The following is a 13,668-nucleotide window of genomic DNA, read 5'->3' on the forward strand; positions in this document are numbered from 1 at the left end:
TCTGAGTGGCTCAGAACATGTGCAAAGCACGCCAGGCCCTGGAGAAGAGAGAAGAGCAAGCGTCACTACCAGGGGAGTTCTTCAGAACACAGAGCTTTGCCTCCAGGGAAAACACCTTAGCACGTTTAGTTAGCTGTTTGGTCCAGAAGTGGCTTCTGTAATCCATAGCAGAAAACAAACTATTAGCATCTATGACAAGCTGGTTCCCATTACAAAACTGCCCTTCAGCAACTGAGCAGAAAGCAAGCTGAGAATAGTCTACGGGAGCACTGCTTGAGACTCCGTGTGCTTCCATAGGTGTGGACGCCTCAGCTGGGCCAGCACCATCCACACAGTCTAGAAAATCATGCTTCAAGTGGTCTATCTATAGAAGACAACCTCAAATGACTTTCTGTGTGGGAGCCATCCCCTTCCAGTGCAGGTTTTCAAGTGAGAGAAATCCCACTGTGTCTGCCAACACAGGAAACTGTCAGCAGTCCAAAGGGAGAGGCTCTGAAGACCCTGGGAATATGTCGTGTGTCTGTCCTCTCGCTGTCCATCTTGGTTCCTAAAAATCTATCTTAACTCCTGCCTTTCCAGAGCAAGAATTCACAATTGTAAGGTCTCAGCAACCCGTGACCTGGAAGAGCTGTATGAGCTCCAGGTTCAGACACACCTCCAACAGGAAATTTGACCCCCAAATTCCTGGTGGGATGCGGGGGCTGGGGTGGAGGGTGTTACCCATACTAGGCAGATAGGACACCAATGGCTGTCTCTCGGGGCTTAGTTTTTTTGGGAAGATCACAGTGATTTCAGAATGAGTCATGCTGGAGATCAAGATGAGGCAGACAGAAGGAGCTATCAGTGAGCAGTGGGAAGAGCCGATCCACTGGGGAAGCTAGGAAGATATATAAGCCTGTGAGCTGAGTCCTTCAAAACACAAGCACCTGAGTGAGCCGAAAGGAGGGGAAAACTAACCAAGAGCACCAGGAGAAGCTGGAACACAGAGACATGATGAAGGCAGAGGCAGACAGGGAGTGTGGCCTGAATGATGAAGCCAAGGAATCTAGTCGAGAATACAACTCCAGACAGAAGCTTCAGACCAGGGCACACATTCTGGAAAGATCCATGTTCCCAATCCTGGTATTAGAAAAGGTCAGGAGAACCAGTTCAGGTGATTCCTGAAAATTAATGGAGAGTATACTCAGTTTTTTTTAAAGGGGCATGGGAGGATCTGTGACAAGAAAAATGTTATAGTTAGCAGTGTGGAGTTTTCAGATGATTTAAGAAACTGAAGAACAGATAGAGGAGCTTGACAGGTACAAGGGAGAAATTCTGGCTAGATGACAAGGAGGCAACGTGGCTGAGTTACTTAGCATATAGCAGAGGTGGCACCGTGGGAAGCTTCCTTAGTGCCAGTCTATCTGACTGATACTTTCTAGAGTAACAGTTGATGAGGGAGGGCCCAGCCACTGTGGGCAGTGCACGCCTGCTCAGGAGGTCCAGGGAGGTATAACAAAGCAGGGTGAAGGCTGAATGTGAGCCTGAGGAGCAAGTCAGTAAGCATTAGTGTTCTCTAATGCTGTGTGTCTGTTCCTGCCTTCAGGTTCCTTCCCTGACTTTTCTCAGGGATGGGCTGTGGGCTCTAAGATGAACTAAATTCCTTCCTCTCCTTTGGGCAATGGTGTTTGTCACAGCAATAAAAAATAAATAAATAAATAAACTAAGGAGGCTGAAGAGATGGCTCAGCGATTAAGAACGCTGGCTGCTTTTCCAGCAGATGCAGGTTCAGTTCCCAGCATCCTCATGGCAGCTCACAAGTCTCTGGAACTCCAAGATCTGACACACTCATACAGACAAACATGCAGAAAAAACACCAATGCACATTAAATAAATACATACATATGTAAATAAATTTTCAAAGCTAAGTAAAATGGGAGCCAAAGCCAGTGATAGACAATGAGGAGAATAATTAACTGATGTAAGCTTAAGAAATACTGATTTCTTAGGGAATTTCAGACACCAACCCCATTCCCCAACCCAAGCAAGAGGAAACAAGAATATTTATTTATTTATTTGTTTGTTTATTTATTTATTTTCGAGACAGGGTTTCTCCGTAGCATTTTGGTTCCTGTCCTGGAACTAGCTCTTCTAGACCAGGCTGGCTTCGAACTCACAGAGATCCCCCTGCCTCTGCCTCCCGAGTGCTGGGATTAAAGGCGTGCGCCACCACCGCCCAGCTTGGAAACAAGAATCTTTAAATCGCCCAGGAAACAAGAAATCACCTACATGTGGTGAGAATCTTCTGGTTTTGAGACAGGACCACTTGAGCGCAGGCTGACCTTGAACTCATGCTGTCGCTGAGGATGACCTAGAGTTTCTGATCCTTTTGTCTCAAACTCCCAAGTGTTAGCATCACAGATGTCCCACCATGGTGGCTTAGAATTGCCTGTTCTGTCCGTCTGATCCTGGAAATAGAACCTACTGCTGCAAGCACGCTAGGCAATTGCTTTACTGCTGAACTACACCTTCAGCCTATGGTCTCCAAGAATATAGATATTCGATCATTTCCCCTAAATATTTCTAAAACTCCACATTGTCTGTCTCATTAACCGTGCAGCCCCCAAACAGCACCTCCTTCTCCGAGCAGGAGCGCTCACCTGTCCATCTCGTAGTTTGTTCTCGGTCCCAACAGAGCAAGATCTCTCGTTCATGCCTCAAGATCACTGGTTCAGACGAGCCTGTCCTCGGGCTCTGGAAAGGGCTTGACTCGATGGTCTGAGCTCCAAAGCTCCCAGGAACGCCACAGGCCCACGTGCTCTACCTCTGCCTTCCTTCTTGGCGGCCATGCAGGCTACAAGTAAGCAAACAGTCCCTTTGTGCCATCACCAAGGTGCAGGAGGTTTCTGTGCGTCCTGACCGGAGCCCTGGGGACTCTGAAGCTTCAGACTGGAAAACAGCGGTGGGGCAGGGCTGGGAAAAGAAGAAAAAACTGGCTCCGTCATCCAGTTATGCATCCACTCAAGAGGAAAAGACTTAAAATCTTCTATCAACTGTGAATCTATTCTAAATACACAGGGTGTTTAGCCAGATGACTACTGCTTACTGCCCACAATGCAGGACTGGATGGGACATACAGGGGCCTGGAGGGGGTTGGGGATGGACTATGACTATCTAGTTGGCAGTGGCACTGACCTAATTAGTGGGGTCTGTTTCTGTCCATGATCTCACTGAGACCTAGCTGGCTTATGGGGGTGAGGCTGACTGGTGGTTGCACTTTACTGAAGAGTGATAGACCCAGGAGGAGCTCTGGGGCTTATGAATCTAGGCCTGTTCCCCAGAGGGACAAAAAAACTCAAAATGCAAAGATGTATTGAAACCTTGCTAAACCAAAATGAGCAACTCTGTTGGGAGAGACTGTGTGTGTGTGCCTATGTGCCCGCATGTGTAGATGTGGAGCCGGGAATCAAATCCAGGGCTTCATGCATGCCAAGTGAGTGTTCTCCCTCTGAGCTACTTCTCCAGCTCACCTTATGTGTGCACACATGCTTGCGTGTTCCTGTGCGTGCAGGTGTACACCCATGTGTGTGACAGGATTAAAAGGACAAGCTCAGCGCTTGTACCTCAGGGTCTGTTCAGTTTAGGTTTCCTTTTTTTTCTTCTTCGTTTTTTTTTTTTAGTTGCTGTTGAATTTATTACAGGAAGTTTGTTGCCAAGTGCTGTAGGATACTTCCAACTCGTTACTAGGTGGTGATGCAGGCCAAGCCAAGGGTTGAGGAACATTCCAGGTTTTTGCAAGCAAGGTTCCAAGAGCCTGAGATGTGGCCAGGACATCAGGTCACTAGAGAGATAGCATTCCTCACCAACAGGCTCTGCGCACCGACTTCACAGCCAGGTGCACACACTCAGGGCTGGCTAAGCTGACTGATGCTGTGTGTGTACAGGGCGTGGCCCCGCCCCTTCCATCCTTTCCTTCTCTGCTGTGCTGTGGCTACAGCAGCCTGTGCAGGAAGTGTGCACCTTCTTTAAGGGACACTTGCAAACATTCCCTGATGCCCAATTATTTCAAGATAGTTTATTTCCAAAATGGGTCACAACATTAGTTTTTGGCCCATTCTGCCAAATGTTCAAGCTACAAACGCTTGTTTAGCAGCTGAGGGGCACATGTTTATATCATGTCTGAAAAGTGATAAAAAATCCATGTAAAACAAATATTCAGTTTCCATAGGAACACTGCTAAGTGTGACCCACCTTATACACTGCACCCCACCCGTGCCCACCCTACTCATACAAAGACATTCCAAAACTAGCAGGAATTAAGTTAAATGGTCCCCCCAGATTCCGTAATTCAAGCTAAACTTGCAGGTAAGAGCTACAAGAATGGCATCTACTCATTGATACTAGAGAAAGCACAGGCTGCTGGGTGACAGTCCATCCCGCTCTCCTGAGCACAAGACATGGGCAGAGTGCCAACATCCTGCTCCTCCACTTTTCATGGGAAGCCAAGGCTCTGGATCGGCTTCATGAGTTGCCACGTTGGCCTCGACATTACATAGTAGATAGAAGGCCTCTGGAACCATTGAAAGTAGACACAGCAGCAACAGTATATGCAGCCATGTTCTCCCAGAGCATCCAGTCACCCACATGCATTTCAGGCAGGTTACCGTGCTCTGATCAAGGCCATCACACATTGGTCCCCAGATGCTGGGCGAGTAATACTTCTCATCTGGCTTGGGTCTTTTCGGCAGCAGGGCCTTCACACATGCATGATCATCCAGAATGCAGTTAAATGGTCCATACACTCCATCGTTCACATAGTACATGGAGGTTTGCTCATTTGACTCATCTTCATCGTCAGAGCAGGCCCGCTCCTTTCATACCATTTTTTGGCAATGATGCTGACTGCCAATGTGAAAGCTGACCCACACAGTGTCCGCCTGGCTCGGCTATGACTCTCACCCCAGCATCTGGGGGGTAGTACTTGTCCAGACTTGGGTTGATCACACTGGTGATCTCTTCAAATTTAAGCTTCGTATCCTCAGATCCAGGAAAGCCACCACCAAAATCAGGCAGATACATGCTGAAACCAACTTCTGTTCCCATGCCAAAGACACAGTGGGCATCACATCTACTCCCCCACATGGAAGCTGACACCGATGACATCAATATTTAGTTCTTTTGCCTCTTCCAAAAGAAGTCTGCTGGTTTAGAGTGTGGCACCAAACTTAACACTGAGGTGACAAACTGCTTTGGAATCATCGGTGGCAATCCGCAAAACCAACTTTGCTTTTGGATGTGCTCTGGCTACCTTCATCAGCTCAATGTCGCTGTCTAACGTCCTCATCTGGACTCCCTGGTGGCAGCATCCTTGATCTGAGACTCTTGTTTACAAGGATTTGCATAGATAATCCTCTCTGGAGGCTCCCAGGGCCCTGCACTGATGGAGGAAGGTCATTGGTTAAATAAAAAGAAACTGCTTAGCCCTCATTGGTTAGAAGATAGGTGGGAGGAGTAAACAGAACAGAACGCTGGGAGGAAGAGGAAGTGAGCTCAGACTCCACAGCTCTCCTCTTGGGAGCAGACACCTCAGAGAGACGCCATGCTCCCAGCTCCCAGGCAGACGCATGCGATGAAGCTCCGACCCAGGATGGACATAGGCTAGAATCTTCCCGGTAAGCGCACCTAGGGGCACTACATAGATGATTAGAAATGGGCTAAATTAATATGTGAGAATTAGCCTAGAAGAGGCTAGATAGAAATGGGCCAAGCAGTGATTAAATGAATACAGTTTGTGTGTTGTTATTTCAGGCATAAGCTAGCCAGGCAGCCAGGGTGCTGGGGACACAGCCCTGATGTCCCCTATTTACTACACTGCACCAGTGGATTTCAGTCTTGCTTGCACAGTCAAAACCTGTCCTGGCTCTGCTGTCATTACCTTGACTGCATAAAAGGGAGGGACACGGGGAAGAGCCTTTAGCCATCTTAGATAGTTCCTCAGAATGTGCTCCAATTTCTGGACATAGAAAGCATCCTTGTCATCAGAGGAAGAAACTTCGGTAATATTTTGGTCCAGAATGTCCTTGGCTGTAACGCCTTTGTCGAGGATATGGTGGTCAAACTCTTCTTTCTTCTTCTTCTTCTTCTTCTTCTTCTTCTTCTTCTTCTTCTTCTTCCTCCTCCTCCTCTTCTTTTTTTGGTTATTTCGAGACAGGGTTTCTCTGTAGCTTTGGTGTCTGTCCCGGAACTAGCTCTTGTAGACCAGGCTGGCCTCGAACTCCAAGAGATTCGCCTGCCTCTGCCTCCCGAGTGCTGGGATTAAAGGCATGTGCCACCACCGCCCAGTGAAACTCTTCCTTCTTAAAGCTCTTCATGGTTCTTGAAGTGCCTACACAAAAATCTAGACACGGAATTAAATTACTGCCAGCTCCTCACCAGGCAAGCTATCCAGGAACTCTGAGCTCCGTCTGTCTCCTTAGAATGGTGGAAGCGGTCTCACAGCCACGGACGCCCACGGCTAGCCCCATGGAGACGCCTCTGCCACCATGGCCACTGACCGCCTAGGAGTGCCTGGCCGGCTGCCGCCTCTTCGAGCCGAAAACAGATGCCGGCCCGAGGTGGCACTGAACTGCTGGGTGAGGGTGGGCGGAAGGTGGCAGCCCCTGCAGGGACTGCTGCCTGGAATCCAACAAGCAGGCTGGGCTGGCCAGTCAGTGAGCTTCAGAAATCTGTCTGTCTCCACAGTCATAACACTGCAATTACAATAATGTGTTACCACACTACCACACCCAATTTTTAGAAATTATTATTTGTATTCATGCAGGTGTGTCTGTCTATTATGTATGCACAGATCCATAGGGTATCAACTGGAGATGGAGCTGCAGATGCCTGTCAGGTGCCATGCAGGTGCGAGAGCTCAATCCTGGTCCTCTGCAAGGGCAACAAATGTTCTTAGCTGATGAGCATCTCCCTCTCTCTCTCTCTCTCTCTCTCTCTCTCTCTCTGTCTCTCTCTCTCTCTGACATAGGGATGTGGATATACAAACAGGATGTGGAGATGCAGTTCAGTCTGGCCTCAGACTTGCTATGTAGCTGAGGCTTGCTTCTGCTCCTCAAGACTGGGAAAACGCTGTGGAAAGCTGAGAACTCTCGCCCTGCTCTATGCCTTTCATCTCATGTCGTCCAGGACTCGGGCAGGACAAAGATCACATCACAATCACGAGGGACTAGACATCATGGACACCTTGGTTCAGTCCCTAACATTGCACACACCAGGTATGATGATGTGTGCCTGGAATCCTAGCACGTGAGAGGTGGAGAATCAGAAGCAGTTGAGGATATGGAGACCCTATCTAATATGAAAAAACAAAAATATGCTATTTGTTTATTATTTATTTATGTGTACATCTATGTGTGTGCATGCACATATGCCTGCAAGTGGCAGTCATGGCCAAAGAAGACATTGGATTCCTTGCAGTTGGCACCTCAGGTAGTTCTGCCACCTGACCATGGTGCTTAGACCTGAATTCTAATTCTCTGAAACAGCAGCAAGCATTATTAACCACTGAGCTTTCTCTTCCAGTCTGAACATTAAAAAAAAATGCCAGGCAGTAGTGGCTCATGCCTTTAATCCCAGCACTTGGGAGGCAGAAGCAGGTGGATCTCTGTGAGTTTCAGGCCAGCCTGGTCTACAAGTGATAGTTTCAGGACAGTCAACAAAGCTACACAGAGAAACCCTGCTTTGAAAAACCAAAACAAACAAAAAAGATAAGTCTGGTGTGTCAGTTTTTTTCAGGGAATAGTTGAAGAAAGGCAAAGATATTTTAATTCTAGGGATTACAGCATGGCTAATGCAGAGGTGAGCCAGGCATAGTGGTGCAAGCCTTTAATCCCAGCACTTGGGAAGAAGAGGCAGGCAGATATCTGTGAGTTTATGCATGGCTAACCTGGATTCATGTTGTTTCAAGAAATAAAAAAGAAAGAAAGAAAAAGGAAAGGAAATGAAAAAAAGATAGGAAGAAAGGAAGGAAAAAACAAAGGAAAGAAGGAAAGACTGCACTAAAATATAAAGGGAAATGAGCGAGCAACTTCCCACTGTGGCCCTATAAAGCACACAGGGCACTGCAATGTCATTTCCACCGCACAGGATCCTTCCCAACAGAAACCGCCCCTGTGCTCACCAACTTGCCATTCACAAGACGGTGTGAGGTTTTGTTTGGATGTGGTTATGGTTGTTGTTGAGACAGAATATTCCTCTGTAGTCCAGATCAACCCCTGTGCTGTAATCTCACATATAAGAGAGCAGACACTGTGCCAGCCAGAATCACAAAATACAAAATGCTGGGCTTGGAGAATACCAACCTGAAGCCAGGCATGGTGGTTCACGTCTGCAAACCCAGCACTCGGGAAGACTGCTGTGAGTCTAGGGCTAGCCTGGGCTATGGTAAGACCATGTCTTAAAAATAGTAATAGTAATGAGAAAAAAAACTTCTAATAACAAAAAGATTGAAAAGAATACTAGACAGGTCATTGCTCAGTCTGCCATCAAATCAACCTTTTTAAAATCATGAGTATTCATTGTTATTCTTTCGGTCCCTGCCCTAGCCATGCCCACTCCTTTTAACTTCTGACCTCCGCCCGCCATTGCTTTTTTCTGCTTTTCTCTCCCGGTGTACACACAGGGCTTTGCCTCTCTCCTCCTCTCTCTCTCCCTCCCTCTCTCCCTCCCTCTCTCTCTCTCCCCCTTTTTAAATAAATGTTTATGGTTATTTCCTGTGTTTATATATCTGTTACCACAGCCACCGCCAGCGCTGCTCTTGCCCTCCAGCTGGTGGGAAGCTGTAGCCGCTTTTCTCATGGCGACTCCACCAGCCTGCCCCGGGACCAACAACCGTCTCTTCGGGGCTAGCAGCTGCTTTTATGGCTCCATGGGTCTGCTCACATGCGCCAGCTGCATTGGGGGTTCCTCCGCGTGGCTTCCCGCTGCCGCTGGGAACCCGCCAGGTATATTTTTAAAGAATAACATTCATGACTTTCAATGAACTTGTACAAACAGGATCTGGTGCTTGGGTATATCTTTTGTCTTCGCCAAAAGACTTCATTTTGACTTTTATGAAAATTACAATTCATACAATTTAAAAATTGCCAGGCATGATGTCACACATCTTTAATAGTAGCACTTGGGAGGTAGAGGAAGAAGCAGACAGATCTCTGTGAGTTCGAGGCCAACCTAGTCTACTTAGACTCTGTCTCAAAACAAAACAGGAAGGGTAGGAACTAGAGGAGACACTGTCACATGACTTTGGTCATGGGATACCCTGCACCAATTTGGGACTCAAAAAGCAGGTAGGACACCAGATGCAGTCCTTTCTGAACTTCACTGAACCTTGGACCTTAGGTAGGGTCTCATGTAGTCTTGGGTGGTCTTGAACTCACAATCTAGCCAAGAATAACCTCAAACTTCTGACATTTCTACCTCCCTCAAGTTCCCAAGTGCTGGAGATACAGGCATGTGCCATCATGCCTGCTTAAAACCCATTCCACAGAACATTACCCAGCCTCTGGGTAATGAAAAACTGATTCACAGAACAGACGTGAGGATTAAATAAAACACTCCTGAGGAGAAAATGGCGGGAAGAGGAGATCACTCACTGCTGCTCCTTACTAGCTGTATTTTTATTTTATTTTATTTTATTTTTTTTTGCCAAATTATTAACATTCTTGTAGGCCCACCTTTCTACATGGTGTGACAGCCAAGTTTTCTGGCCGTGGTTAGAGTCAAGAGCAGACAAGTACCCTTCCAGACAGGCTGTCACTACCCTAACAAAGGCTCAGGATATGCTGCTCCTTTTTTTTGTAATTATGTAGATTGCCTGAGAAGAGGCAATCTAGTGACAGAGCTGTAGCTGTGACTGTGGTGCTGCTGCCCCGGAAACAGAATGTTAATGAACTTCCACCTTAGTTTACCTTGGGGGATAAGAGGTGTTGGATAATAAATGTGGGTGGGGGCTGGAGAGATGGCTCAGCGGTTAAGAGCATTGAGGTCCTGAGTTCAGAAACCACATGGTGGCTCACAACCATCTGTAATGAGGTCTGGTGCCCTCTTCTGGCCTTCAGGCATACACGCAGAAAGAATATTGTATACATAATAAATAAATAAATATTAAATAAATAAATAAATGCGGGTGATCTTCAGGATTTGAATGAAACTTGAGACTTCCTTCTGATATTGCTGTGTGAATTGTGTCTCAATTATCCCCGCGCCTCCACGCCAGTCCAGACAGAGAAAAACACTTTATGTTGGGGCATCGGGCACTGACATAATGGCACCTGCGAAGTGGGATTGACAGCTGAACCCCAAGAAATGCTGGAGAAGGGACCAGAAGTAAGGAGGAGAACATGAGTAACACATGAGGAAAAATTTCACCACACATGCATACATGAGTAGTTAGCGCTCAGATAATAAAATGGGACAGTACCAAAAGCAATCTACAGATTCAACACAACGCCCATCAAAATCCCAGCAAAATTCTTCAAAGACCTCAAAAGAATGGTACTCAACTTCATTTGGAAAAGCAAAAAACCTAGGATAGCCAAACCAATCCTGTGCAATAAAACTACTTCTGGAGGCATCACTGTTGTTCTCTTGCGAGACCACAACTCCCAGCATCCCTCTGGACTCCAGCGCACGCAAGCGCGGAACACATTTCTCAGAAGCTTTTGCAAGGTCGTCACGAGTTCGTTCCTTTTTCCTCCCCGTCTTTCCTACCATGTCTGCACGCCCCCCTACCTGTTTGTTATCCCTTCCCCATTAAAGTGCACCCACATGGGACCGCCATGTGTCTGTGTTTTCTTCCTCGCGTAAAGTCTCTACCGTCTAACCCGCAGAATTAAGAACAACAGTGGTGCCGTCCTTCGACTCGGAGACCTCTCCGTCCCGGTGCCTGAGGCTTTTGCCTCTGGGTTTCACCGGCACAAGGTCTGAACCGACCCCCTGCACTCACCTCCACCTGTTTACCGCGGCCATTCTCCACCGCCTCATCTTGATCCGTGAGTTAACCTAAGTTGGCTTCCTTCCCCCCCAGGGCGCTCAGAGACTGTCCGGCCAGCTTTCTTTGGTGCGTCCTGGACTAGGTCGCCAACCTCCCTCCCCCTTCCCCTCCGGCTTTTTGCCCTTGGCTGAAACCTGCCTCAGTCTGCGCGCCCGGGAGTTCGGTGCTCCCGGCTTCTTTCTCCTTTTTTCTAACCTTTCCTATCCTCTTCTGGCCCACTCCGGTGCGGTGCCTTTGGGGCCGTACACAGGCCCTAAAAAGCTTAATTGTCTCCTCCCAGCCAGGGCTTTTCTCCCCCATACGGTAGCTGGGCTCAGGCCAATTAAGCCCTAGCACGCCCCAAGAACGCCGGGACGCCTGCACTCTTGGCCTGCCGTGTTCGCGGTACTCTGGTAGCTTTTTGCGGGCAGGCTGCGCTTCACCTATGGGCTCTAAGCATTCTAAGCCATTTCTCCCCATCTTCCCTTCTCGGCCAGCTTCTGAAAGCTCTCAAACCTCACGCCCTGATTCCCTCCATAAAGCTATCAATGCCATCCCTCCAGGGACCCTCTGCTCCCACCACCATGGATCCCGTGGACAAACCTCAACCCCCACCCCCCTGCCTCCACACCCCCCCCACCGCGCCTCGAGGGGCCACTCGCTCTCGCTCCGCCCAGTTGAGCTACAGCGACGGCTCACCCATTACCGTTCCCTCTCCGAACCAGCCTCACCCCACTTCTCCCGCAAGTGTCTTTGGATTCTTCCCTGTCTCCTCTCCGCCACAGGCCACACAGGCAGCTTAAAGCGTCTCCTCCCTGTCCTACGCCTCCCCCTCGATCTTCCAAAGCCCCTCTAGGCTCCCGCTGTCACTAACCACCACTTTCCCCTTGTTACACCTAAGGATATCAGGCTCCTAAAAGCTACAGCAGCCTCCTGTCAGATCTGCCAAAAGTCACACTCTCCCGTTGTTATATCAGGCGCCTAAAAGCTACAGCAGCCTCCTGTCAGATCTGCCAAAAGTCAGATCCCAGGACCAAATATTCACTTAACCGTTTATCTCCACAGCTCAAGATAATCCTTCATATACGGTAACTCAGACGGGAGCTTGTCCTCTTAAGTTCCAAAGGATGCCAGATTCAGTTCCCTCTACTACAGTCTAAGGAAAACAGGGGTCCCCATCCGTCACTGTGTTAACACACCCTCCCTTCTTTAAATTCATAAATAACCATCTAGCTGTCGTTACAGGTACCATCATCAAATACGAGGTCAAGGACTCAGGTGGTAAGCAGATTCTCAATAAGGTTTCTTGACATAGCAGGTCAGCCGCTGACTGCAGCAGTGGCCCCTGAAATGTTAAGGAATATACGGTTAAAATCTATTTCTTTTAAGACACTTTCCTTAAGCTCCAGGATGCCAGCCCAACCCATCTAAACGAATCAAACACAAATGGAATAATGGAATAAGTATCATTTAATTTTTTATCATTCTTAACCCCGGACATCCTAAGACTCCCTCACCCCGGATTTCCTCTCCCTCCCTTACCTTAGATCCCCCCCCCCCTTCTTTTAATTTTTTCTTTTACTAATGCAACTTTTGCCTTCCAGCATCTTAATGATGACCCAGCTACTCAGGAAAAGCCAGACAGATTTCTTCAGTCAGCTACCCCAGATGACAGCCAGGACTTCAAATGCCAACGGTGCAATCAGCCATCCCAGACACCAGCGACCTCAGACACCAGCGACCAGCTACACCAGTGACCGCAGACACCAGTGGGACATCACCAGAATAATCAGACATTTCCTGGACACCTCAACGCCCAAAGCCAGCAGGAAGCAGCCATGAGAGACCAGACTATGCCCCCATTCCCTACCCTTTAAGGTCCCCCAATTTTTTTTTAATCAAACCAAAAGGGTGAAATGTTGTTCTCTTGCAACACTACAACTCCCAGCATTCCCCTGGACTCCAGCACACTCAAGCGTGGGACACATTTCCCAGAAGCTTTTGCATTCCCCGTTAAAAAGCGGGGGCCACCACGAGCCCCCCCCTCTCCTCCCTTTTTCCTCCCCGCCTTTCCTACCGTGTCTGCACGCCCCCTACCTGTTTGTTATCCCTTCCCCATTAAAGTGCACCCACGTGGGACCGCCGCGTGTCTGTGTTTTCTTCCTCAGGTAACGTCTCTACCATCTAACCCGCAGAATTAAGAACAACAATCACAATCCCTGACTTCAAACTCTACTACAGAGCTATAGTACTGAAAACAGCCTGGTATTGGTATAAGAACAGACAGGAGGACCAATGGAACAGAATAGAAGACCAAGATATCAATCCACACATCTTCGAACACCTGATTTTTGACAAAAAAGCAAAAATGCCAAACGGAACAAAGAAAGCATATTTAACAAGGTGCTGGCATAACTGGATGTCAACATGTAGAAGAATGAAAATAGACCCATATCTATGGATCAAAGACCTCAATATAAAGCCAGCCACACTGAACCTTATAGAAGAGAAAGTGGGAAGTACACTTGAATGCATTGGAACAGGAGATCACTTCCTAAATATTACCCCAGCAGCCCAGACACTGAGAGAAACAATTAATGAATGGAAGTTCCTGAAACTGAAAGTTTCTGTAAAACAAAGGACACAGTCAACAAGACAAAACG

General features: G+C 47.9%; 1 pseudogene; it reads right to left on the minus strand.

The window, feature by feature from the left end:
- Positions 1 to 4,366: 4,366 nt before the first annotated feature.
- LOC121433683 lies at positions 4,367 to 6,118 on the minus strand (annotated as a pseudogene).
- Positions 6,119 to 13,668: the final 7,550 nt, after the last annotated feature.

Source organism: Microtus oregoni, unplaced genomic scaffold, assembly GCF_018167655.1.
Source record: "Microtus oregoni isolate MIOR12 unplaced genomic scaffold, Mior012 000002F_ref0000024, whole genome shotgun sequence".
Classification (NCBI taxonomy): Eukaryota; Metazoa; Chordata; class Mammalia; order Rodentia; family Cricetidae; genus Microtus; species Microtus oregoni.